At 46.0% G+C, this 27,455-nt stretch overlaps 1 protein-coding gene across 3 annotated transcripts in view; it reads left to right on the top strand.

Moving 5' to 3' along the window:
* Positions 1–5,448: 5,448 nt before the first annotated feature.
* Positions 5,449–27,455, top strand: part of ppp1r16b (protein phosphatase 1, regulatory subunit 16B) — an 81,246-nt gene continuing 59,239 nt past the window's right edge. Inside the window, exons 1-2 of one of the 3 annotated variants that reach the window (XM_076025247.1) lie at positions 5,449–5,636; positions 15,570–15,627. The gene's annotated coding sequence lies outside the window, so the exon portion shown is untranslated. Of the gene's footprint in view, positions 5,637–10,747; positions 10,892–15,569; positions 15,628–27,455 lie in introns of those variants that run through there. The other 2 variants (XM_076025245.1, XM_076025249.1) reach the window with 2 other exon arrangements.

Here is a 27,455-nt window from a genome sequence, read left to right on the forward strand (position 1 = left end):
CTTTTTTGTTTTTGTGGATGACTTGAAAATTTAGGAGCCTTTTTTTTTTTTTTTTTCCTTAAAGAATGCTAAGGGTTACCAATAAAATCACAGTTGTGGATTATTTTTCATGGATATCTAATAAGAGACAATCTATTCTAAAGAAATTCAGGGACTTCAGTTTTGAAAACCATTCTCAGGTTTTCTGGAGACAAGACAGTAGCTGCAGTCTTTCTTGTTGTTACTACTTGCCACTGACAAAAGAAAACTATGCAGTGCATTGCAAGCAGCAGCATAAATAGTGTGAGAATTACATTTAAATTTCATATGTGAAAAGATATTTCTCCACAGGGGCAGTTTGATTGATTCTAGGACTTAACATCTAACACAGGTCATTTGTCAAAGTAAAGAGAGAACAGTACGCATGTAAATTACAGACACATTCACTGGTGCACGTATATTCCTCTTCCACCACCTTCGTCTCATTCCTCCGGCACCTCATTTTCGTCCCTCCACCTCTTCCGCCATTAAAAACACTGCAGTTGGAGCTCTCTGCGGAGTCTTGCAGGCAATTCAAAGTGCAGGGACGCAGCACCATCTCCAGCGACGCTCAAGTGCCTCCCCTCACTACTTTAACGAACTCAAGAGACAACACGTGTCATATGCAACTGTCACATTTGCATCTCTGTGACTGATGCAGCGTCCTGTCCTCTGCGGCGCGGTGATCTGCGAGAGACAGAATTTCCCTTTCCTGAGCGTGAATAAAAACAAAGAGCCTGTGATTGATTTTATGCAGAAGAGCAGCATCCCGCCTGTTGGGGTTTTTCATGGTCAGGATGTGCGAATTGTTGACTCTTATAATGAATACCTTTACACTCATTATCTAAATTATTAAACTACTCCATCAATTGTGTAATGTAGACTAAAATCTGTTGTTTCGTGTGTATTTGACAATCTTATACACAGTTTACACTTCCATTACAGAGGGTCTTCTAACCGTTTTGTTCATCTGCTGGTTCTCTCCTCGGAGGCTCAGGACAGCCTGAACAACATTGTTAAAATTTGTCCCAAAATCATCGACTTGCACTCTCTTTGGAAGAATCGATCCGTCCAAAAAGCAGAAAGGATCATTGCCATTATTAACCATGATGACCATATCCTGTCAGAGTTCTCTTTAATACTGTCCGGGCGGTATGACTGTGCCCGCCCTCCATTAAGGCCAGTTGTTACAGTTCTATTATTCCTTCAGCCACTTGTCTTCTTTATGATGGATTAGCGGCCTTTCCTGACTTATGTCAGTTTCCCTTCTCGTATCTTACTCTGCATCCTTCGACTTATCTGATTATTTATTCATTGACCTGCTATGATTTCCACTGTGTCTCTACCTCCAACTAAAATGGAAAATTAAACTGTTGCTTTGTGGAAACTAAATTGCCCCCTGAGGATAAAGATTCTTCTGATTCTGAACCTGAAGACACGAGCACGCATATTTCGCTGCACTTTTGCTTTCAGGCGTTGTTAATTGAATAATTCTTCTGGGCTTCATTCATTTTTTTTTATAGGATTATAAAATAAACTTTTCCTCGTGATAGAATCACTCTATTTCTGTTGATTTAGCAGAATACGAGTTGCTGTTGAATTGAATTGAGCCATAAAGTGTATAGAAAGTCTGATTACAAACTATTTGGCAGGTGGAATATTGCAATTTTTTTAAAGGGAATTAAAATGACTATAAAATTAGATGACTCAGCATACTGCTGCTTTGAAATAATTTCACCATGCAGCGCAACAAGTTTACTTTTTCACATCCAATAATTGCCGTTAGATACGCATTCCACCATACATGTTAAATTATGGCAGTGTATTGTATGAAACACTTGAATACAAAAAGTGCAGTCGTCTTATTTCCGTGATGACTTGAATATCTTTTGTCAATTAAAAGCATATATGCACACAGTGAACACATTGTACACACCAAATTGGAGAAAGGGAACAAAAAGAAAGAACTTCTGTCCACACCAATGGTGAATTATGGTCAGTCCATCTCAGTATCGGCACCCTGTCTGCCCCTTCATCGCTGCTAACCACAGGATGTAGGTCGATACCATAAGCAGCAGTAGTCTTGAAATAAGAGAGCAGTGCACGGACACTGAAATCAAATTAGAAGTCTGGCTCTGGCTGATTTGCAATTGACTGCAATGTAGTGAACTGATAACAGGGCCGAGTCGCTCCTTGATCATGCGTTAATATCATAACAGGAGCATTTGCACAATGCAGACCTAGCAGTGATGATGACAGCCGCTTGGAAGTGATCCAGTCTTCAGCATTGAGGGAAGGTAGAGGAGACACTGCTGGATCAGAGCCGGCCAGAGAAGCATTGCTGTGTTTTGTGGTGCACATCATAAAACAGTTTTTGGTAGCGTGGCACAAAGAAAAAACTGTTCTCCTCCGTGCAGTTCTCATCATTTGAGTCTGCGCTGGTATCAAGTAGGTCTTGGAGGGCTTTTTTTCCCCCAAAGCAAACCAATTAGGAAACTTTACTTTATGGCTGATGATTTAAATGTCTGTCCGGTCCATTTTCTTTTTTTCTTTTTCTTTTTTTTTTTTTTAAAGCTGAGCTTGCAAGGCCGAGCTCCGGGATAAAAACAAATAAATAAAACACAAGGAAACAATAAGCCTATCAGCAAAGTGTCCCTGCGAGCAGTCCTTGCATTCTTAATCACACACTATATCTTGGGAACATGATTTGTGGTTTTCACCGTGTTGTGGGCCAGACTATTTGTTGGCAGTGACACGATGGCTGTTTATCCTTTAGAAACCCTGTCATTTAAAGATGTTTCTCCCCTTACTACCATGGGTATTTTTGCCCCCGTATGTCATAATTTCTTTGCATAGTGGAACTTTCATTTGTGCACAACCCAGGATAAAGAATGAACCACTTCTTAATCAAAGCAAATGCTAAATTTTATAACATTTACAGCGAAGAATGTCATCAGGCATAGTAAATGATATTGACACTCGACATATTCTGGCTGTCTCAAACTAATTGTACTGCTCTGTTCCGATCAATAAACTTTCACAAATTATTATCCATTATTTTTTATTATTATCATTATTAAACGGACAAAGTGACTCAAGAGATGACAATATCCTGAGTGAAAAAGAATCAACGCTCATCCTGTCATGGTTTAATCATCTCACAACGACTTTATTCAAATAAACATTCTCACAAAATGACTGTACTCACGTCAGCTAAGATAATTTGCGGTTGGCTGCATGATTATAATCATCATGGAGAATTGATGGTGGCATCAGTCACTTGAAAAAAGAAATCTAATTCCCAGGTGGACGGTGAATTGCCAAAACAGCGAACTACTCCTTTAAATGGCTTTGGACCAAACTTAAGGGGCCGAAACTTAAGGGGGCCACAGCCGCACAAAAGCCGTGTCCTTAACATAATAAGTGTTTTGTGTTTGGACGTGCCACTCCCGACCAAACAGCCACCCCTTTCTGCTCCTTGGGAGAAGTGGGGCAAGTGCAAATCCATGAAAAATGTAGAGGGTAAAGTCTAAGCCTGCCCACCACTTCCAAATACCGCCGAGGCAGGAAGATTAGGGCTAAGAGGAGCACGGCTAGTGCGTGTGCGCAAACATCTTACTCCATCAACCATTTCTGCTGACCCACATTCTCAAAAGCCCCCGTCCCATGTTTAGGCAGTCCTCTTTGGGCCATTTGGATTGGTTGGTGTTGTTTTTGTCTATATACTGTATACACTATATGGGATGATAAATGAAAGTCCGTTTTTCCCCATAAGTGTTACTGGATTAGCTGCCATACTATAGTTGCCTGGTCAAGATGGGGTCATTTTACCCCAAATTCTCTCATTACGCTTTTTTAATAACCATAGGGACACAATAAACACTTTCATTAGTGGAAAACCCCCTGCATCCAAGAGAGTACTCAGCGATAATTGAATCCGCGGATGATTTATAATTTAAGGGGGTGAGCTCCAGGCATTCCAGAGCTGTCTGTGGACCCTGTCTGTGACCTCTCTATTGCTGTGGGCAACTCCCAAAGGGGGGCGTCTTGACTCACTGGTACGGTCACGCTTCTTTCAGTGTATATAGTGTTAGCATAGTGCTCAGCTTAAAGTAGAGCACTTTGAATTCTAGAAAGACAAGAAGTTTCTTTAGTTTTATAGTTTTTCTTTTTTGACCCTTTGGACCTCATCTGTGCGAGTGTGTGGGTTTTCTTTTTCGGCTTGCAACTTTCATAAGTCATCACCAGATAGTTGTGAGTGTTGAATCACAATTGCAAACGTCCATGCCCTGGGGAGCGGAGGGGAGGGAAACAAAAACACGCAAACTTAGACCTAGCTTTATTTTTCTCAATACTTGCAGCATGAATGATTTATAGCTCAACAAGCCAGCCAAAGGAAACCAAAGGAAGCCACAGAAAGCATTTCCCCTTAAAGTTGCATTTTTTTCAATTATCCTCTACAGACACAATTCACTGCATAAATATTTAATTCAAGTGAATGTCGGCGGCCGAGTGGACATACAAGTGTAGAGTAGAAGGAACGGAGATGAAACAAAATCAAAGAAATGAGACACAAAATGGAGAGAAATTGCAGCTGGTGGGAAATCTCAGAGATTTGTAGGGAGACTTTCTTCCTTTGTTTGCTGTCTCAGTGGAGGCAGAGTGGCACTACTTTTTTTATTTTCAGACTTAATGCATTGTTACACCTTCCCTCGTGAGCTTCATGATTTGTCAAAAATATGTTTCTGATGATCACAAATTGAAGAGACGGTCCAGTTAAAACAAAAACAAAAAACAAACAAACAAAAAAAACCCTTGTGTTAGGGTTAGAACAACAACACAATCACACAATGGACAGACTATAATAAAATGAAGCACAATAAAAATAAAATTCACCTTTGCAGTTCAGATAAAAGCAAACATGATTGGTTGCCGGCTCTCACACTCCTGGTGTGCGACACACGCTCTCGGCGTCTGTCTCACGCTCTCACGCCACTCGACTGTTGTCCACGACGTGGTTTTTGTGAGCCGTGTGGTTTTTAGCAAAATGAGCCAAAGTTGGCGATCCTTCATTATCTCCTCCATTCACAAGTTGTTTATCGCAATATATGGGAAATTTGGTTTGGAATGCTTGTCCCTAAAGGTATTCAGAGGAATATTAAAAATAGAAATGACAACAAAAAGTATAGACAAATGGCAATTAATAATACTTTAAGAAATCTATCTATCTATCTGTCTATCTATCTATCTATCTATCTATCTCTTAATTAATTAATTAATTTATTAATGGTATGTTTTTGGGGCCCCCTGACGCTGCAGTGGCCCCTCTGGTTGCGCCCCTGCCATATACACGCTGTGCTCCTCAGACTCCTCCCCCCTTGTCAGCCCCGCCTTCTGGCAGTGGCGCTAGAGAGAGCAAAGAGGAGATAGAGAGGGAGAGAGAGAGAGAGACTCTCTGTGCAGGCTCACACACATACATACACACAGTCAAACACTCACACACTCTGAGCTTTTCTTACACCCGTGCCATGTCTCCACTCACTGGACAAGTTTAAACCTCCAGGATATCCGTCCCTCCTTTTGGTCGCCTCCATGTGAACATCTCGACCCCGTCCGAGGTGAGTTGCTCTCACGGTTTGAACGTTGGCTTGTGTCCGTGGCTTGCTGAGACGCAGACTGCTGGAAACTAAGCGAGGAGGGAAGCGGGGAATGTTTCTTCCCCCCGCCCCCCTCCGGAGAAAGGAAAAAGCGGCAGTCAGAGAGGAGAGGAGGGGAGAGGAAGGTCCGACTTGCGCTTGTCCACTTTATCGACAAGCTCTTTAGTTTTGAAGCGGCGCGGTCCGAACGACAAGGGGGCTCAGTTTCCGGCGCCGTGGCCGCCTGGTGAGTTGAGATTAGCGGAGCGCCTCCAACATCCTCCCGGCCGGGATGTTGCCGCTACCCCGCCGCTGTGTGCGCCTCCACATGGCTGTGCCTACATCCGCTGCAGACGCTGCGCTCGCCGAGAGCCCGTGAAAGCACCACTCGTTCACTCCGGTAGTACTTTTTATTTATTTTTTTATTTTTTTATTTTTTTTAAAGTGACTTGATAGAAGTGGTAAGCAGCCAACCTTGGCTCCCTCTGTCTGATTCTAAACTTTTTTTTTAAAATTTGTGTTTCCGCGTTTCTTCCTGTCTTGCAGTTTTGCTACTGAGCAGATCGACGAGGTTTCCATTCAAGTGACTAATGAGTGGCGTGTCCTTTACAACTATCAACATGGAACCTAAACGTCGCAATTGAATTTTCATAATCGGCAAGACCAACATTTTATGGATTGGTGACTTAAATCAAATAATAACAAAGGTCAAATCAAATCGTCATAATGTCAAAAGGTGATTATTGATATTGTAAGACAACTGTTAAAGATATTTCAATTATACAGACTGTCTGAATATTCAACAACATTTTTTTTTTCAGAAATGACCTATATTTGTTCAAATAAACCTATTTATCTAGACATGGAAAGGCTTTTAAGTATAATTTTAGCCCTTGAGCTATTAGGATAATTTCCCCCCTTTTTTTTTTTTTAAATGATGTTGCTTTTTTTCATAATCGCAGCCTCCATTCTCCTGGGGTTTAATCATTGAAATGGTTTTAATCATCAGCGTCAACGTCAATCACATCAGCGACGCATTTGACATCCACCATGAGAGCCTCGGTACCATGATGATGTGAAAACTGTGTCATTTGCAGGCTCTCCCTCCCCTTGCCTCTCTCTGAGGCACACACACACACACACACACACACACACACACACACACACACACACATACGCACAGACACACACACAGGCATTATCTCACTTTGTTCCACTTGCACACTTTTTGAAGGTGGGTCGTATCTGTGTGTGTGCGTGCGTGTGTCTGTCTCTAAATGTTTGATGTGAGCAGACGTCCTGAGAGCTGCTCTCCTGCTGTTTTCTCTCTGCAGCTGCGCCACCTGTGAGCTCACGTTCAAAATGTGCTGTTAGAAAGAGGCGCTCCGCTCTGTCTTAACGCTTTCAGACAAACTGTACGCTCAACACTCGAACGTCGCGCACGCACGCACGCATGCAGGCGAGGAACCAGAAGAGATGAAGCAAACCCCGGCGTGCCAGAAGCGATGTTTGACTGCTGATGTGTGCGAAAGAAAAAGTGATGCTGCTCTCTGTACCTGGAGTGTTGTTTTGGTAGTTACTCTGATGCCGCCGAGTGTAGCACAAGGACAAAGCCGTGTGTTTACAACAAGGGACGGAATGGAATCCGTTGCAGCCACTTAGGGCTGTATATTTTATTTAGCAAGGTTTTCTGTTTTCTGGTTCTCTTCCTGAATCTGCGAGTGGATTATTAGCTAGCTCTCTCCTGGTGACTTCTGAAATCTGATTGGTGGTTTGGATGATGCCAGCATTTTTTTCCCCTTAAAACCTTTTTCCTTCAGCATTTGGTAGTAGACTTTTTAAATTAGATAATTCTGAAAAAAAAAAAAGATAGAACGTTTCAGCTGCAGTACCAAAAATGACCACCAGGTAAACCAAGTAGCGCTTAGGATTCACTCTCACCATATTCTGTCTGATAAATCCTGGCAAGGCTAGTCCTGTGTAGTTACCAGAACAGGATCCACTGTTGAGGTTGTGCGCTTTGTGTTCACACAGCAATGAAACAGATGTGATTGACAGTCGCATCGCAACACGGTGACCAAAAAGTTTAGCCAGACGAACATTAGATCAGCCAGGTCTGAGTGAAAGTAAATGGGAGCAGGCTGCCAAAATTGGTGCGAACCAATTTTTTTTCACCAGTGCAGCAGTGTGGTAGCCACGGGGTGTGTAATCTATCACCGCTGACTGGCGTACCCTGCTCAGACGTTACATCCGTGATATTGTTTCCAGATAAAACTCTTCCAACACACCTTAGAGAAGTCTGCCAGTCGTTCTTCTCTCTGTGTCTCTCTCTTGGCAGCAGGTTGATTAGCAAGCAGCCATGCTGATGTCTGTGTCGCCAGACCCTTTCCCACCATCTCTTTTTAATTAAAATAAGAAAAAAGCATTCAATCCAAATCTGTTTTAATTACGCGTTGCCCTTTCAGAGTTTTGCCCACAATGGGTGCTCCTGGCGACGTTAGCATGACGACTCCAGCGAGCCCCGGCCGACGTACTTTAAATCACTGGCCTGGTGTGTGTGTGTACAGTGTAACAACGAAATGAGATTCCTTCCAGTGTCTGCGATTCTCTGAGGAGTCCCACCGCTCTGCGCCGGTGCTCCCTCTGCGCCGATGAACTGCTTCCTGAATATCCTCTGTAGCTGTGTACCCTAACCGATGTTTAATTATTCCAACACGCCGATTGGGCTGTTGCTCATGAAATATTGAAAGAGAAACGGCCCCACGAGGCACACGGAAAGACATTGGCTGCATTTTATCTTTATGTAGGGCTGCGAGCGGAGCCGGGCGCCGTCTGCGAACGACATCAAAGCGGAGTGGAAGCAGACGCGCGGCTCACCGCCACATGGAGTTATTGAATCGTGTTTTGCCTCTTTTCGCCGCTGCCTTGTCCTCACATGATTTCCCATGTCAGAACCAGAGAGATCTTTCCCCCTGACCCCCCCGCTGTTCCTCTGATCCGGGCCTCCGACCAGCGGGCCGGCTATCGGAAAGCGATTAATGTAGATCAGTGCCCTGATTACAGCCAGAAAGCGGGCACTGCCTGCTAATCTGCCGCCTTAATACTGCGACAGGCAAATCTCGGGGCAGCTATCACAGCTACTTACAGTCCTCTGGGCCATTTCTCCGCTGTTTTATCAGCGAGCTTTCGACGTATTTCCCGGCTGATTAGTCAGGGTTTTTTTCCGATGCACAGATGAGGCTTGATATTTAGCTCACCCCTGTTGCCTTTATAAATGAGGGGAAAAGTCGAGACGTTATCTTTCAGTCTTGCGTGCTCACCGACAGGTGTTAGGGCTTTGAAATGTGTTCTTTTACCAACCCGACGTGCCTCCGAGTCCATCTTAACTTTTTTAGGCCGTGTGAACTTGTTAGCTAAGCGGCGGATAGGACGGCGGATCCCCTGCTAATGCATGCTGGGATAGCTGAACCCCTCCCCACCACCGACCACCTGCTGAGAGGATAAAAGGCAGCAGATTTGCGATGACATCATCCCCCCCCCTCAGTTGATTGGCCTGCCGTGCGTGTCTGTGTATTATATTTTAGCCGCTCTTGATTGTCCTAATGCTCTCTGTCTACTTAAATCATCAAAACTGAAGGATTATAGAATTAGAATTTTCTCTGCCTTCTCCTGGTTCCCCTGTGTCGTACACTAACTTCACTCCAGCAGGACTGCAGAGGGCGCGAGGTTGAACTTCTTGCCTTGGATTTCAACAACGCTTGGGGGTTCGATGTGCGAGTTGAGCTGCGAACCAAGGCCGGGTTTTTTTGACGACTGGGGCCGTATATCATACAGCGGCAACTTAGCGCGGCCGCGACCAGAACTCTGACACCATTGATGAGGAGCTCGTGGCCGGGCGGGTCGGCCGAGGACAGGAGGTGGAGTCGCCGTCGGTCCATCACCTCGTAAAAAAATGCAAGAAAAAGATTCATAGCGGTGCGGGCCGCCTTGCAGCAAGACGAGAGACTGTTGCTCCCTCGCTGTGAGCTTTCAGTCGCTCGCACAGCTGTGGGAAAATTAAAAAAAACATTGTCAGATGCCCTTAAACACAATCTCAAATATTACCATGTCGGCACATTATTGGAAAAACCTTTTTGATGTGTTGAAGGTGCGGCTACATCAGACAGATGCAAAATCGAATGCAAATTATTATTTTTTTGTTTATTGCAAAAAGAAAGAGACAAAAAGGAAGAAAGAAAGAAATAAAACTAATATTTTGTAGGTGTGCAGCAAGGAGCATTACCCTCCTTAAACATCCAGTTTTGACCTGGACGGATCAGTGCACGTGCAGAAGGGAGCGAGCGGGTTGTGGGTGACTGGACTAAGACTGAAGTGATCAAGTTAATCAATCAACGTGTATTTGTGAAGCACTAAATCACATCCAGAGGCGCCTCAAAGCGCTTTGCCCAATCACAAGAGAAAACCAACAGATGTAATATATCAAATGAAGTTATTGAGGTGTCCGAAAACCATTTTCCACCAATGTATGCTAGTGAGGATTGGTTCTCCTTGTTATTATCGTCCAGCGTTGCACCACCGAGGCCGCCCACCTGCGGTGAGCCCTCCTTGCCTCTCACCAGGTTTCTCTTTCATTGGATTTTTTTTTTGTTGTTGCTGTGCTTCCTACCAAATGTTCTGTCTGGTCACTTAAAACGTTTAATGGATTTTGCCCAAACAACACAAGCTGCTTAATGGAATCCTCCTAATGTTCGGGATTTAAACCATAAATCTTTGCCCAAACCAAACACCCCCCCCCCCCCCCCCCGCTTACGAATGACCTCAACGGTCGCCGTCCGTCACGTCCTGTTCTGACACTCGTTTTGGACGTTTTCTGTCTGAGCCTCTGGTGTCTTTGAGACGCACGGCCGCCGATTGGAGCAGGCAAAGTGTTGTGAACAGGAAGTGAGGCCTGCGCCCTGTGTTCAGGAAGGGGTTTGTCTTGGGGCCGGGCGGGGATTGGGGGGGGGGTGCGGCATTGTAAATCTTTTTTCCTCACATTGTTGTGGAAAAGCTCAGCGGGGCTGTTTTGGCTTTTGGGAGCAGCGCACGGTTTCCACGTGCACTTCTGTGGAAAGCCTGTCGCGGTGCCTTCAAGTGCGGCCTTTCTCACGTGCAGTTCAGGGCCCCGTCCGTCCGTCCGCTCTCCTGATGACGGAAAATATCTCTCGGATTGAAGCAACACAGCTGCGGCTTCAAAGGTGAAACTCGCCCGACGTTGGGAGTGTCTTTGTGGTGTCGCTGGTGTGTAGCTCCTCTGCAAAAGAGCCCCGCGGTTGGTGCTTTCAACGTCTGCTTATGTCTGCCTTTCTCGTCACCCATTGGTCCGTGGGCTCGGGTGCTTGGCTGTGCCTGATCGTGCCAAGGCTGATGTGGGGTGGTAGGGGGAGGGGTTGTCTCTGCCTTTTGTGGTTTGTTCGCTCGGTGGTGTTTCTTCTCTGTTGGCCTCGTTTTTAAAAATCCCTCAGCACGCACACACACACACACACACATACAGTTCTTGAGTACACGCCGTACGCTGTTAACCGCTAATGTTTTACCCGTAAAAGCTTCACAAACTGCTGACAAACGACAGTCCTCCTCAGCTGTGATGTCACAAGGTTTCAAGTTTGTCTTGCGACTTCCTGGTAGGAATCATCTGCAGACCAAATGTTTTGTTCGAACGTATCTAAGTCTGGACGTGATGCTAGACGATGATCTGTTTTTCTACTTCCTGTGGTCCTTCCTGCTCGAATGCTTTGATTTACAGATTTACAAAACAATTGCAGTTGCAGTTGTTATTGCATAGTTTTGCAAAGGTTGATGATTATTTATTACTCAAAGGTTTTCTACACAAGCTCATGCTAGAGAGCCTCATATCCGTGAAAGAAAACAGTGCGGCGCTTCCCAATTGCGGCCTGGGTGACCTTTGACCTGATGACATCTCAATGAAGACAGTTTGTCCTGTCAGACAAGGTGTTTAAACGGATGAGTGACAAGTCTTTGTGTTGCGTCTGCTGTCACGTTGGATGGAGTGAGTGACTCGCTGAACGTCACACGTGAATTCTGATTGGCTGTCAGCGGTTTCTATCCTTGGTTACTTAAATCAAAAATAATTTTCAGGCAACATCTTTACTTTGGTGATTAGGTTGTGGATGCTTCATGATCCTGCAGTGTGCAAAATAAAAACGCATCTGTCTCAACAGGAAATTGAAATCCGAGCTTTCGGCTCAAGACTGCAAACAGAAGGCTAAAGATGCTGCATTCAGGAGTGTACACATTCCTTTGAGGTAGCGTCGAGAGCAGCCGAAACTTCCTCAAACTCTCTCTGGGCTGAAGGATGATGTCATGTTGCTTGTGTGTCATTACGTGCATAAAGAAACCTCTCATTAAGGGAGCTGCAACTGTCATCTTGTGACATTACAAAATGCGCAAGGTTTTATTGGTCTGCCGGGGTGCGCATTTCATTCTCATCGCATCATATCACAAAGTGGAACTAATCAATAGACAAACAGAATCAACCAACTGGTGTACAGTCCCCAAATGACTAAAACGCCCCTAAACTTCATCGACTCAGAAACCGGAAAATTAGGTTTTGAGTAACAGTGCGCTTAAAAAAAAAAGACATTAAAAAACAGCTTTTTGTTGTATTTTTTATGTTAACCAAAATAGCTCTCGCTCGGAGCAGCTTGTGGAGACCGAGTGCACTCTCATCTGTTTTGTCTGCCTGTGTGCTTCTTCTAAACCCAAATACACTACACTGCCTATGATTTGCAGCCTCGTAAAATAAGACTCGGGGATGTGTAACTCCTGGTGCGCCTGCAGCCCGCTGGGGACGGGGGCCGCCTCGCTGCGCTCCCGTCTTGGGTCACTCGCGGATTAGAAGTGACACTTACTGCAGGCTGGCCGAGCGCGAGCCTTGTTTACTGTGGCCGGGGCTTTAGCCGGAGAATCAGACCGTCATTAGGCATGAAGTGACTCAACAACGAGATGGAGCTGCAGGGAGAGACGGGGGGAGAGTGGGTGGAACAAAAAGCGCCAGTAATAGAGAGGATGTTCCAGTTTTGGCCTGGAGACAGAGTGAACCGGGTGACTTCAGCGTTGGGGGAGGGAGGGTGGACCCTGCAGGCCAGGGGCGTGTTGGTGGTCAAACCCTTTTATAAATAAACAGGCAGATTCTTCTCAAACAAACAGGGTTTTTTGGTGTCGGCGTGCAGCAGATGGATGAGCGGCCCCACCCACAAGTCAGACGGGACCGCGGGGGGGGGGGGCCCGAAACACGGCCTGCCGTCGCCCGCCGCTGCCGCGGAGGCATTTCCTGCGGAGGGTCGAGGCCTCTCGGTGGGGCCGTGTGCAGAAGGAGAAATGCAAACAAAACCAGAAAAAAAAGAGCAAAAAGAGCAAGGCAAGATGTTCGCGCTGCTGATGCGTACAAGCTGTGGATGTCTCTGATCGGCCTGGGAGTTTAAGCCAGCATTAAAGCTGAGTCACTGGGATTCCACTTCTGAAATCTGGCACGTCCATGGTGCCAAGCTAGATCAGAAAATGATTTTCAGTCAGTTCAATGTGGAGCAATAGGACGGTGAGAGGAAGCAACTGCTCCCTTTTAAAACCAAATGACAAGATGATTGAGGTGGATAAAAGCTATTGTGTTGTCTTTATACGCTCTAGATGAGTCTGTCTGGCTTCACTCCTGAATCTTTGATGAGAGCTCAGTTTAGCAAACCCCCTCCCTCGCTCCACAGCTCACCACAGGATGTTTGTGTGAGATGTGAGGTGCTTTGCCCTGTTGCGCCAGCAGGAGACCTCAAAATGTTCTCAACCGGCTGTAAAAAGACCAGATTTAATTGCTTTGAGTGCGATGGACAGAAGGCTTGTTCAATTATCTTTAGTTATACATTTTTATGGGCCTCCCTGTTCATTTCTATGGTCTCCACCAGATGGATACACAAAACAAATTCGAGTCGATTTTAAGATATGCTCTATTTGGCTTGTCGGGTTACTGAGCGGGCTCCTGCTCTGATTTGTTGTCAGCGGTGGCTTTCTGCCTCCTTTTAATGCGAACCCAATCATTTCCACTCAAGGCTAGAGTACTATTCAAGCTTGGCGGCCGAAAGGGGTTCTGTGTCTCTGGAACAACAAGAAGAGCAGGTGAAGCAGCCACACAAAATCTGCCGTCAGCTGTTGCCAAAAACGATGGAAACCGACAGACTGTCAGCGCTTCTCGGTTAAATCGTGAAAAGTGAGCAAACCCGATGCTTCCTTCAGGATTCAATAACATGAGTAGCTTGAGGGCCACGGCTGTTCATTGTTCATTTCAGGAATCCACCCATAGAAAATATTTCCCATTTTTAAATTTTTTTATTTTTGTCATTTTACCGTTAAATGAAAAATACAGTCTGTGGTTCCACAAAAATAAAAAAGCTTTCCTACCCAGAATTCTGTTCAAGTTGTAAGAATTAACCTAAAAACCTGGGCATTTTAGTTTGAGAAATCTGCAGTAGAGGGTAATTTAATGCAATTTCTATTCCTTAAAAGCTCACCTAAAAAAAGAAAGCACAGGTGTGTGAGAATGATGATTGAGTGGAGACGAGAACACTTAAGCTGCTCATAGACCCTCGACCTGCACCGTTCTCCCAGGAAATCATCTGGGAGAATAATATCCCATGGTTCTGGAGTTCACACGTAGGTCGTCTCCTGTACACAAAAACGGTTCTGTATCTGGCTGCTAGATTAAGATCACGTTATAACTGATGGAACACGGCTGGTGAGACAAAGTGGCAGCAGGTTAGTCCACAAGAACATTTCCACAGCCAAGGAGGCTGCGAAATTACCTTTGGCTTTTGGGCAATTGAATTTGTAACGGGTCTGGCTAGGACAGCTGGTGGCTGTCGTTAACATAGCAGAGCGCACGCTGATGTAATTTGCTGTATTAAGTTATTGTCGCGTCGCCGAGCGACGTGATTGTGGAATTCCGACACGTTTGAAAAATAAAACATGACTGGCTTTGTAAGCTTTGTGAGTCTGTCGACGACCAGCCCGCAGCTGGACCGCAGGGGGTGCGGGGGGGGGACGGACGGACGGACGGACGCTAATGAAACTTTCGCGCCACAGGAGGCGATCCTGCCGCAGCGTCCTATTTGCTGTTAGCCCGAGGCTAACGCCAACCAGCCGCAGACGGGTTGCGCCACGGTAGCTACCGCCGCCGCTCCTCCCGCCTTGCGCAGTAAACAGTGCGGGCATGTAGCGGCTCGCACACCTGTGGTTGCATGACTATGCAACAGTGCATAATTATCACTCTGCCTCCGAGAAGTTAATGAAGTGCAGACGGGGAGGCAGAGGAGCAGGAGGGGAAGGAGGCGGCAGCTACATCAAAAGGAACGAGGATTTCCCGGATATTTTGGCCGTCAGCTGTGTGATCTTTCACTTGCCAAATGGAAAACCCAGTCCCATTTGGCAAGCGGCAAGTTTAATCAATAATAACTGCGGGGTCTTTATTTATAAATTAATTGAGGAGCTCTCGGGCAAGTCTAAGGTTAATGGTTTGATCTGTCCCTATGTTTTATATTATAATGGACTGATATTATCTCATTGTGCTGGGAGTCGAAGACTGATTACATATGCTGAAGTTAAAGAAATATTAAAATATGCCTTTAATAATAATAAAAAAAACAAAACAAGTGGTTGACTGCTGGGCCCAGTGCCAATACATTTGTTTTTTTTCATTCTTCATTTTTTGCATTCATTTGCCCACAGTGCAGCAGCATTATAGCATCAATTTGAACCAAATTCAGTTGTGACGGAGTAGAAAGTATTCCTGGAATTTAATCAATCATTGATCATCAAAGTGATCAGGAAAAAAAAGTGAAAACAAACAAACAAAGAAATCTTTCCCCACAGGAACACTCTGACTAACCGGAGACGAGCAAAGACAAGCGAGGAGCTTAAGACGGGAACAGTAAGAGTGCTGCTCTAAATCCTCCCGTTTACACACTGTCTGCGGGATAATCTGAGTCCTGAGCCTTGGCGTGACCTGCCGATGGCCGCCGCCGGCTCGTTGGCCAGCGGGCGGGCGGGCGCGGAATGACAAATGTTGCTGTTTGCGCGCACCGGCTGGCTGCGGTTCCGCCCGCGCCGCAAATAGAAAGAGAAACGGCAAAATGATTACAGCTCCCGCTCGTCTAACTCAAACAAAAGGCGAGCTTGCAAATCTCCGTCCCTCTTGTTTTCCCGCTGTCTGCGCCTCGCCGTCCACTGTTTACTCGGGCTTTTTCCGGCGTTGGAGCGCCGAAGCCGGCAGTTCACCTGTCATTTATTTAGTTGTTCTCTCCACAATTACTTTCCCCGACACAATAATTGGACTGCAATCAGTTCTGCTTGAGACATTGGGGGGTGTGACTTTTGGAGATGCTGCTTTTTCCTTTGACTCTGGGTTATTTTAGGTTTTTTCGCAGGAAAAGGTTCATTTCGGGGCTTTTCACTGAAAGAGCAACTTGATAGCATGAAAGCTGTGATGTGACATTTCTGATTTTCGTACTTTTTCCTCACATCTGGAGATCAAGACTAGTAAGATCCCGCGTCTGTGTGCCGGCAGCAGGTTGCTTCTTCACACTGTTGCCGTTTCATCACTGTTTGTTTTTTTTTTGCTTTTCCAAAAATATCTGTGGCCCTTCTGTGATTCTAACGTTGCGCCAGCACATATTCCATCGGGTGAAATCTCTAAAAAGTGGAGGTGTATCCCCCCCCCCCCGTCTTCGTTATTCCACATTTATAGCACTTTAATCTGCATCCCCAGCCGCTACAGCGGGCTGATAGTGCCTAATGCGTGGCAGGTATATTATGGATTCTGTTATCCTCGCTCTCCGTTTCGCCGTATCAGCCGCAACGGTCCCCCCCCCCGCCCCCCTCAAAACTGTCAGATAATTTCTGCTCTCCTCTTATTGACTTTGTCGGCGTGTTTTTGGAAGTCTGCCTCAGTAATGATCGGTGACGGCTGAAGGTGTATTTAAAACGAGCTTGTCAAACATTTTGAGGCATTGTTCAGCTCAGTGAAAGTGGCAGGACTGTAGAGGCGGGGCGGGAAAAGAAAGTCAACCTTCGGAGTTGACGGAACGGAAATGCTTTAGATTCTAGATTTGGATGTTCTCAAACAGAGAGGGGGTTGAATATAGAAAGTTTGGCTCTAAATGGCAGGTGGTAAAGCATCCAGCATATAGGGGGGTTGGGGGGGGGGGTCATTTCTCCAGAAGAATTTTCTAGTTCCAACATACTTTGCTTCAGTTTGGAGACAGTGTGTTTGTAGTTGTTGGTCAAATTTGAGTTGAATTGATGGATGTCAGAGGTTCGAGTTCCTCTTCCTGCGTTTGCTTGACTTGAAGCAGACCAAGACCGTCGGCGGAGCCTTGATTCACCCCGTCCATCTTTGATCCTCGTTGCGTTCTGTTATTGCACAGTCATGTTGCACATGAACTGCAGTCTGATTAAACGGAGGTGGTGTCAATGCGACTTAAAACTCCAGACACGCCGGCTTCACCTGCTCTCAAAAATAGTTCAGCGTGTCTTTGTCTGATACTCAGGAAGTCGGTCCGCCGATGAATGATGACCGAGCAATGTGACATTGAAGTCTCTCTCGCTCTTCTTTCTTGAGTTGACTTGCTTATTATACAAAAGGTTAAGGTGCCTTCTCTCTGCTTTCTTTGGTAATTGCACTCTGAAATCCTAGCAACAACTCCAATGCCAGTGTGGTCCAGGTCATAAATGGGTATAGAAGCCTGAGTTCCCCCGCAGAACTTGAACTGAACTTCATATTTTGTACTTGCTTGTTGGGAGAAGCCAACCACGCTTTACCAGAACTCACGCCTCCGCTCCTGTGTCTCCAAGCGCCCTTTGATATGTCTTTGCGATGAACTTTGTCGTCTTCCTGGACTGGATGATGAGCTGTTAGCCCGCTAGCTGGCTGGATAGCCGGTTAGCATGTTCTCATTGACCTGCGTCAGGCAGGAAGCAAAGCTGCCATGAATCATGTGAAGAGGAGGAGGAGGAACCTGGGCTTCGCATGCAGCCAGCCTGGCAGTGGCAATGTTGTGTGTGTGTGTGTGTGTGTGTGTGTGTGTGTGTGTGTGTGTGTGTGTGTGTGTGTGTGTGTGTGTGTGTGTGTGTGTGTGTGTGTGTGTGTGTGTGTGTGTGTGTGTGTAGCGGCTGATTAATATGTTGGTCAGTGGGCCCTGCAGGATCAGCCCTGGCAGAGAAAATATGGAGTGAGTGCGAGATTTGCTGGCTTAGTATTCACAAGCAATAAGTAAAGGGCTTATCTGTGCCTAAGCTAATGTAACTCGGGTGCTTATAAGTCGGCTGCTCGCTTCCTGTTTTATCAGTGGGGCGGGGGGCGGGAGGCAGAAACCCGGACTCCTCTCGGCTCACCTGTGGGACGCAGCCGAGCGGACGCGGTCGAGGCGAATGGCCGCGGCGCCTCGCGCTTTTGTCGCCGCCGCTGCCGCCCTGGTTGGTGGCGACAGGGGAGCCGGCGACCCAGAATCGCGCTGACCTGAGCTCCACCGGAGAAAATAAACTGGCTCCCCCAGCAGCGCGCCCAGCAGCACCAACTAGGACACGTAATCCAGACAGAATAAAGACGTCCTCCTGGAGGACGCTGGAGGACGGAGGGGCCGAGGAGTTGGGATGTGAAGGGGAGGAGTGAAGGCGGCGGAGGGGAGGAGAGGTGACCGACTGGATCAGTACCAGCGACAGCACATCTCGCCAGTATGAATGGTTCACCTCCAGAAATGTCTGTTAAAGGGCGTTTTTTTTTTTTTTAGTTTGTTGTCATCAGTTCGTCATCAAACAGGTCTTTGTCTTTTTCATAGCTCCTGTTTCTAAATTTGGATACAGATTCAGTTTCAGTTCAGGTTTTTTGGTCATTTTAAGCCAATATTTTGAATAGTTTGAAAATAATGAACAGTGAAAAAAACCCATAAAACTTAAACAATAGTCTTTATGAGTTAATTATTTTAACTCATAAAGACGAAACATTCACACACATCAAAAATGATCAATCCGTGGCGCTATTGGCTAAATTTGTATTCATCAGCAGTGGGCTCTTTATTTTAGCTGTGGTGTCAAATCTTACGACTGTAGAGGAGAAGGTTGTTTTCTAGTACATCTGACTGTCAAGTCCTCTGAACTCAGAGTGACACGTACACATTGTTGGTGGCAGTCAAGGATCACCGAGTAGCCACCTGTCGCCTTGTTTGACTCCTGCCTTAAGACGCCTAATTTAAAGACTGTGTGTGTGTGCGTGTGTGTGTGTGTGTGTGCGCGTGTGTGTGTGTGTGTGTGTGTGTCCAGCTCAGTGAAGCCTGCTCTGCCCTCCGTTTATCTGTTTACACTCAGCAGCAGCGGCCGCCTTCTTCTTTTCCTTCCGCTCCTCTGCTCTCTCTTTGCCCGGATTGCTCTCTTTTCTTTGAAAGAGGGGAAAGTTCCACAAGTGGCGGTGTACACGACATGATGGAGCAAATTGAGGACGGTTCTGGGGCGGCCTAGCAAACCCTGCGCTGAGCCAACAAGACGCAGAGGCAAACACGGACTCGGTTAGACTCCTGTGACTTCCGGCTGAGGCGTCCAGAGGTCATGTTGGGGCTAATGGCAGCGCTGGTTGAAAAGGTCACGTCTCGGTTCAGCAGTCGCGGCCATCTGCTCTGTGTTTTAATGGCCGCGCGGCGCGTCGCGAGCCCTCCGCGTGCTGTTTCTTCGACAGCGGCTTCTCCGCCGGCTAATGAGGACTCACAGAGTTGTCGCGTGGAAAGCCGTGCAGCAGAGATCTCAAGGGTAGTTGTTCTGGGGGCGATCACTCGGGAAGGTATTTAAGGTCGACTTCCTTTTTCTTATTCTATCAGAACGGCAACGTTACAACAAAAGGCTTGTCGGCTCTTCTACGTTTAAAGGTGCCAAATGACTTCAGATTAGATTTAGTGACGCAGAGATGAGCGTCTGAAGGAGTTGCGTCCACGCTGAGAGGAGAGTAACAGCATTATGTAGCATTCAGTAGGTGTTCCACTGGCACCGAGCCAGCCATCCATCCATCCATCCATCAACTCAATCATTCACATTTTAGATTATTTTCTCAAATCAAAAAAGAAAACCAATAGTGGCAGAGAAAAAAAACAAACTCCCCAGTGGGAAGAAAACTCGAGTAGACCCATCAAGAAAGCAGATTGCTTTTTGTCTTCATCCTTGTTTCCCGACGTCCCACCTGATCTCACATCTCTCTTACGCCAGCCGTGATGTCAGGATGAATTCATCAGACTCTGCAGATCCATGTTCCGTCCTCCTGGGACCCCTGATGGGCCATTTGTCCAGATAGGTTAGATCCGTGGGCCTAAGTACATGAAGGTATATAACTGCTGCTTCCTTCCTATGTGAATGTAAAGGCTCAAACAAACTAACTAAATACATCAAACTAATAAAATATTTCATCATTCCTTCTCATCATTTTAAATGTTACAAACTGGGCCTTGAACGCAACTGCCAAAGCCAGACAGGATTAGAGCAAAAAGCTGCAGAGCTTTTTTTTTTTTTTTTTTTTTGTATTGTGGATTTGCCCAGATGTGCTGCCAGTTTGTGCTGAAACTTCGCAGTTAAACTGAAAACACAGTTGCCATGAGAATCTAGCCCAAATCACAGAAATGCAGGAAGTAGTTTGATTTGATCGCGTGCCTTGACGTCAAAAGACGCTAAACCGGAATTCAGCAAAGACATCTGACAGAGCACTGGCGACACATGCAGGGTATTAAACTTTATTTATTTATTTATTTATTTATTTATTTATTCTTACAGCTATAATTGATGGAAACGTCTTCAGCGCTTCACGGCGCTGGAACGCAGTCGGTCCGTCCCGGTGCACCGAACGGTGGCGTGAGCGCCGTATACGACAGCTGTTAACTCCCGCTTAATTCTTTGGGTGGGTTTTTAATCAGCTTGACCCGCCTGCGGTATTAGCCGGTGATTAAATGAATTAGCCGGAGCGGGAACGCGGGGTCCCGGGGGCCCAGTGGGGGGCACGGAGGGTCGTCGCACGGCGGAAGGAAGGAGCGTGTGTACACACCGGCGCTTTCCTCAGGACACAGAGGGGTCTGTACAGGTCACGTGATGGAGATAAAATGTAGATAAACATGCACGCACACACACACTGGACACGCACTTTGGGATACACTGGCCTATTGTGCGCGCGCGACACTGCTGCCACTGTGTCGGTGTGTCCTGACACAGCACACGCCTCCTCGCCGCGAAATGTCACGCACCGGTACAGCCGTCATTGTTGATGCATTGAATGTGTGTGTGTGTGTGTGTGTGTGTGTGTTTGTGTGTGCCTTGTTGTCGGAGGCTGACAGTGGCGCATTGGTTGTGAAGGAGGAGGAAGAATGATTCAACAGTCGACGGGAGATTTAGCAACTTTTTTTGCACTCGAATCCTTGGACATGATAAATTACAAATTCTGAAAAGGGATTTTTGTCCTTTTCTTTTAAGATTGCTGACATTTAAAGGGCGCCAAGTTTGATGTCTCAATCAAGAAAACAATTACTCACACATCCGTTCGGGGTGATGGCAACCCGAATGAATTACATTAAACTTACCTCAGCGAAACAGTCCTCTAAGAATCCGAGTCGGCAGTTTTGCTAAGTCAACATTTCACCCGAGTTCCCAATGGGCCAGTCGACAACTCACTGAATTTAAGCTGGAAGGGCGCACGATTCATTTGACTATTGTGCGTGGACAGGTCAAGATAGACAATAAATGATTAGAGGATGTGTTTGAGACAGCAATAATAAGATAAAGCCGACGTTGTACATCATCTTAATGGCTTTAAAGCAAATCAAAACAGTCCGGTCATTTCATCACCGGGCACCTCTCAGTTCGCTGGCAGGTGTGTGCGTTGGCTGAGTCCAAACAGTTTGTATTCTGTCTTTGCCGAGTCATCACTGCCTTGATATCTGATGCTATGATTTCAAGATTCTGAAAAAACAAAACGTAACAAAAAAAGCAAACTACTTAAATTTGTCCAGCAATCTGAATTTGTGCTGACTGGTAGTTTTGGTCTATTGGTGGATTTCCTTCACATCCGTGCAAAGTTGGAGTGGTTTATCTGCTGCAATTGCTGCATCATGTCATGGAAACAGGCACAATGATTCTTCTTTGTCTTTCCTTTTGTTTGCTTACCAAAACTTTTCTGCCTTGATTTGGAAATCGGGCTCGCTAGAGTTCAGCAGCTCTGAAACACGGCTGCTTAGGCCGAGACCTCTCAGTGATTGATGGGGGTCTTGCCCCCTGGAGGTGCGGAGGTGGGGTCTTCTTATTTCTGGCGCCTTTTTATCGTAGCTGCGAGGGTCAGCTGTCCAACTTTGTTCCTCTTTGTCCACTTTTAATTGGCGGCGGACGGAGATAATCTGCTACTGTTTGGTCCTTTTATGAAAGGCTTCGTAAGGAAGGCAGCGTATCTGAGATGGGACTTTGGGACAAAGAGTTACACAGTCATTACCGGCTGAAAAGTGACTGAATGGACATTGTTGACAGAGACAAAGCGCCCGCTGAAATGATGAGATCCCAGCGTTAAGCCTTTTGAACAAAATGTAAAAATTAATACTTTTTGTTTGGTTTTGGGCATTCAGGCGGCATCCAACCCAGCTGAATTCAAATGCAAATTTCCTTCTCTTGAGATAAACGAGAGAAAGGACGCGATGAGTAATTCTCCCACAATGACTTGATAAGAGGAGACGCAGGTGTGTGTGTGTGTGTGTGTGTGTGTGTGTGTGTGTGTGTGTGTGTGTGTGTGTGTGTGTGTGTGTGTGTGTGTGTGTGTGTGTGTGTGTGTGTGTGTGTGTGTGTGTGTGTGTGTGTGTGTGTGTGGCGAAACACTGGAAACGCCGACTTTAAGTCCATTAGCTTTAATGCGTTCTGTCACTGATAGAGTCTGAATTAAAGCCCTGACTGTCAGCACTCAGGTGAAGGGGGGGGGGGGGGGGACACCCTGAAGCACAAGCGTCCAAAACAACCCAATATTCTATTAGAATCCACCGCGGTTAGGCTTTACACGATCACGGTTTTTGTGCCGATCAGTGAGTTTAAATAAACCGATAACCGATCACCGATCTGATCACGTGAGGAGCAATATTTAAATTACTTGTTTATGTACACCCCTTGCCTTCTCACTTTACTATACTATACGTATACGACTATACGGACGAGCACTGTCTAAAGTTGTTTGCTTTAGCATCCGTTCTCCGCGCTGCGTTTCTTGAACTCGACATGCTCCTCCGTGTGTATCTTTTCCAAGTGCCTGATTAAATTTGTCGTGTTGAAATTTTTTGCCGATGTCCCCCCCCCCCACCCCCCCCCCCGAGGTACTGTAGCGTTGCATATATTGCAGATAGCTTGTGCTATGTCTGTTTCTCTCACTTAGAAGAAAAGGTGTAACTTCCACACCTCCGACATGTTTGTTTGTGTCGCCCATGGATGTTTCTGTCGTGAAGATTCAAAGAAACTTTATTGTCCGTCACATAGCGACAGTACTCAAAACAGGAAGAGGCACAAAGACGAAAATGAAGTTTTTTTGAATCATGAATCATTATCTCTCGGATACAAACAAATAAACATGTCAATGCTGTGAAACTACTTTGGAGTAAATGAGACGGATTAAAAAAGTTTCAACACGACCATGACGTCATTGATCGGATCGGTGATTTATGACGTGACGCCCGATCACGAACATTTCAAAAAATGCCAAATATCGGCCGATCCGACATCGCCGATATGATCGGTGTAAAGCCTAACCGCTCTTTCATGTTGTCAGAAGTGAGCAGATAATGCTGCTCAGTTTGCGTTGCCTCCATGTGTGGGGAAATGACTTTGCGTTGACTTAGACTCTTGAACCGCTCGCACAGCCCTCGCTACGCGAGGTGTGTTGCGAATGTCAGTGCAAATGCATATTAAGCACTTTTTTTTTTAGCATTAAATATGTATAAACCGAGGGTACGGAGTTCCAGAGGTCCTTGCTGACGAGAGAGTGCGCGCACACATACCACGATGGGGTGAAAAAACAATCAGACTCGGATCTAATTGCATGCTTCAGCAGTTGTGAGACGTTTTCCACATCAGCACAGTGAAAGAAGGAGGAGGAGGAGGAGGAGGAGGAGGAGGAGGCCGCGCAGAGACGGGGAGATTGAGAAGTGCATCGCTGTTCAAGCAACCACTAATCTAACGGCTCAGTGTGAGCGGGCCCAGTTCCACCACTCTCTGGTTAGCAAAAAAAAAAATAAAGAAAACATATCCAATGTGATCTAATGACACAATAGCTGAACCATCATTTTGTGCTTTTGAAGCTAAAAATGGCTTCACGCAGTCGTTGGTCTTTTGGTTTTTTGGTTTCAGTTGCAATATGTTGCATGCAAAAAATAGATTTGAATAATACAAGACGTGTGAAACGGACAATTTAATCCAGTTATTAGGTGCGTTCAATTACCCCTAGAATCGCGCGAAACATAAATATCGCAATAAAAACTGATAATGGAAACACCTAAATTTCGTAAAAACCTCTCAAATCATATCGCTAAAAGTTTTCTACGCTGGTTTTTCAGGCGTTTCGATATAGAGGTATATCATGAAAGTGTCATGGAAACACTTTTCACATCTACGCGTCAACCGGACGTGGTGTACGGGGTCACGTGACCAGTTCATTTTAAGTGAAAATGGCGCATTCCGACAGGAGGAGACAGAGGATTTTTACAAGTTAGCAAACTAACACAACCAAACAAAAACAAACTACAATAGTACGCAATTGTACTTGAACTGAAATTTTAGATATATCACTTTTATTTTTGCGAAAAACTGTAATGGAAACGGACGCAGCTATTGTCAGGCGTTTTTCTACAACAAATCCATGCAGGTGATTGGCTATTTGTTAAAAGGGGGCGGTGACAAGCACAATCTTAATGTCCCTGGATGTCTTTATTCAAAATGATCAGAGCGCTCTGTCTCTTATAGAAGATCTCTGCTAAACACTGTTACTATGTCTTTAAAGTTTTTTAATAGCTATGTAACTATGTAAGAGAAAAAATATAGAAATGTCTGAAGGGGGAAGTGAAGACAGTGCAGGCAATGCTTACAGACGTCTTGTGGTTGCGCACTGCTGGATTTGGGAACACAAACCGAAGATTAAATTAGCGTCAGTTAGCATCTTAAGCGTGAAATTGTTGCTGCTGCCGCCAGACACGGACTTTGTGAGATCATTCTGTGGCGTTTTAACAGCGTCAGGTCTTGTTTTCAGATCAACATGAACTGTTGTTGTGTGGCCACAGAGATTAAAAGAACAGTATCATTGCTGTGGAATTATGGTAAATTTGTGTCAATTGCGGAGTCCGTATGGAGGTGAACTAGCACAAGTGCTTCTTTTAGTCCCCGAGCTCAACTGTGAGTGTTTTGCGGACGAGAAATCACAGCGAGGGCTTCGCTGTTACCCTGTGTTGTGTGAATATTGAACGTCACTGCACGGCACATCAGGCAGCTTGGAGTCCGCGCTGGGTTGCTTGTATGTAATTCAGCAATTAACAGCGTTAACAGCCTCACAAGGAATCCATCAGACTCCACTTGCAGCTTCAAAATAAGCCAATAGTTGGTTATACAAATGGCTAATACTCAGGTTGCTGAACCAAACTCACTAGATCGCTCTTGGTGCGTATGTGTTCTGCTGTGTCGCCTCTTGCAGGCAGAATCATAATTCACACGGAGCAACCTTTTCTTATTTTTGTCATACCCAGATATAATATTGTCACGGAAAGAAGAAGTGATATAGATTTCAGGCCGTATCGCTCTCGCTGAGACGCCCGAGCGGAGACTCTGTCATGCTCACCATGGTCCACTGCGCCGACAGATAGACTCCAAATCCATAACTTTATGGGGCTCGCCAACACAATCAGATACCACTTATCATGCAGCCGCAGCCCTCAGTGAATCTATACCCCCCCGACATCCGTATAAGATACGGTGCTAAACGCGCTGTAATGCTGCTAAGAGCTCTCAGAGGTTTTTTTTTTGTGGTTTTTGTTGTAAACGCTCGCTAGCAGGTGGATGGTGAGCCGTGTGACAGGGAAAATTATTCCAGGAGGACAGTTAATAGTAATAAGTGGCCGTAAAAAAAAAAATCCAGCCTGTGGTGCATTACGGTGTGAGCCGCTGTACTTTGCAGCTGTCGTCTATACAGTGAGTCCATACAGTGCGATGCCCTCTGTGCCCAATCAGCGGCATAATTATGATGGAAGGTTCACAATGACCTCAATCCAACTTGGAGATATTAGTGAATTAAAGCTGACGTCAGTGACCGCGTACACACACACACACACACACACACACACACACACACACACACACACACACACACACACACACACACACACACACTAATCTAACAGCCCTTTTAAAAAGAGTCAGTCTATAACTTAACACCCATAGATTGATTAAAACGTACCAGGTCGAACCTCATCAGTGTTTCTGCCGTCCACCTGGTCGGTCCCAGCAGATCCTGCAGTCACAGGGGCCCATCAAACATTAATACCCACTGCTGAATAGTTGCCTTTTTGATACATAATACACTGAGATGCACTAGATGCATTTAATCATTGAGTCAAACCGCCTCTGTGCGAACACCCTGAGGACGGCCCAGATGAATGGCAACGCACGGCATTATTCCACTGACTTAAGAAGTGGAGCTAAAAGTTCTAAATAAAATCAGGAGGGGGATCTCATGCAAGAAACGACACGCGGTTCTTCTCCCCGACGCACACGAACAGACAAGCGCACACGTGTCTCTGTCCATGTCCAGGAGGACTTTCCATCGATTTCCATCCCGTTGTTCTAATCCAAACTCTCGCTCTAATCCTGATGCCAACCTGACCTCGAGTTGTGATAACCGGCTGCTCAGAGAGACAGTTTGTCTTTAATAGTAACGGGAGAACTTGATCACTTTAACCACCCAAATGTGTGTTTGTGGAGCCCATTAGAATATCACACTGGCATATGTGCACTGTTAGTCCTTGGCTTCATTTGGCGTAAACCCAGTTTACTCACTCTATTGTCTGACCTGATTTTTTTTTTTCTCTCCCCCTCAATAATCGCCCTGCTGTTCGCCTTCCTTACGAAACGTCAAAAAGCAAAGTGTGGGAGCATTCTTATCTGCAGCCTCGGAGCTGATTGAGGTCAATCTGTGATTTGCTGCCTTGGCCTCGGGAGCTGGCCGGGGATATCAACAAACGGGGCTTACACTTGCCTGTAGCTCCTCTGTCCCCCCCCCCACCGTATCTTCAAACGCCTCGTCTTCACTTCCTGCCAGGACTTTGAATCAGCCACTCAGTGCTGCGTCTGTTTTTCGCTCCAAAATGCAAAATATTTGCGTGGCGTTCCTCTCCCTGGGTGCTTTGCAAACCACGGACTTCTTACTTGTGGAAGGAGCCAGAGGCTGCTCCCATGCCGTTGTTGTGCACCTGAAGGAACGGGCAGAGTCAACTCTGGGTCTGACTTTCAGGGTTTGTCTTACGCAGATTTATGGACTGAGCTGAAATGGAATCCGACTTAACGCCTGGAAACTCTCCCCTCTGCTCGAGTCCGGAGATCACGGTTTGATCTCGACTTGCGCTGACAGTGTGAAAGGGGTGAAAATGCTGAGTGCTCGTTCAGACGTAGGTTCACTATGATGTGGTGTTTTTTTTTTCTTTCTTTCACCCGGCAGCGGTTGTGCTTGTCATC

The sequence above is a fragment of the Nelusetta ayraudi genome, unplaced genomic scaffold (genome assembly GCF_046127955.1).
Source record: "Nelusetta ayraudi isolate G7.1 ecotype Tasmania unplaced genomic scaffold, CSIRO-AGI_Nayr_v1 ptg000017l, whole genome shotgun sequence".
In the NCBI taxonomy this organism is placed as follows: domain Eukaryota; kingdom Metazoa; phylum Chordata; class Actinopteri; order Tetraodontiformes; family Monacanthidae; genus Nelusetta; species Nelusetta ayraudi.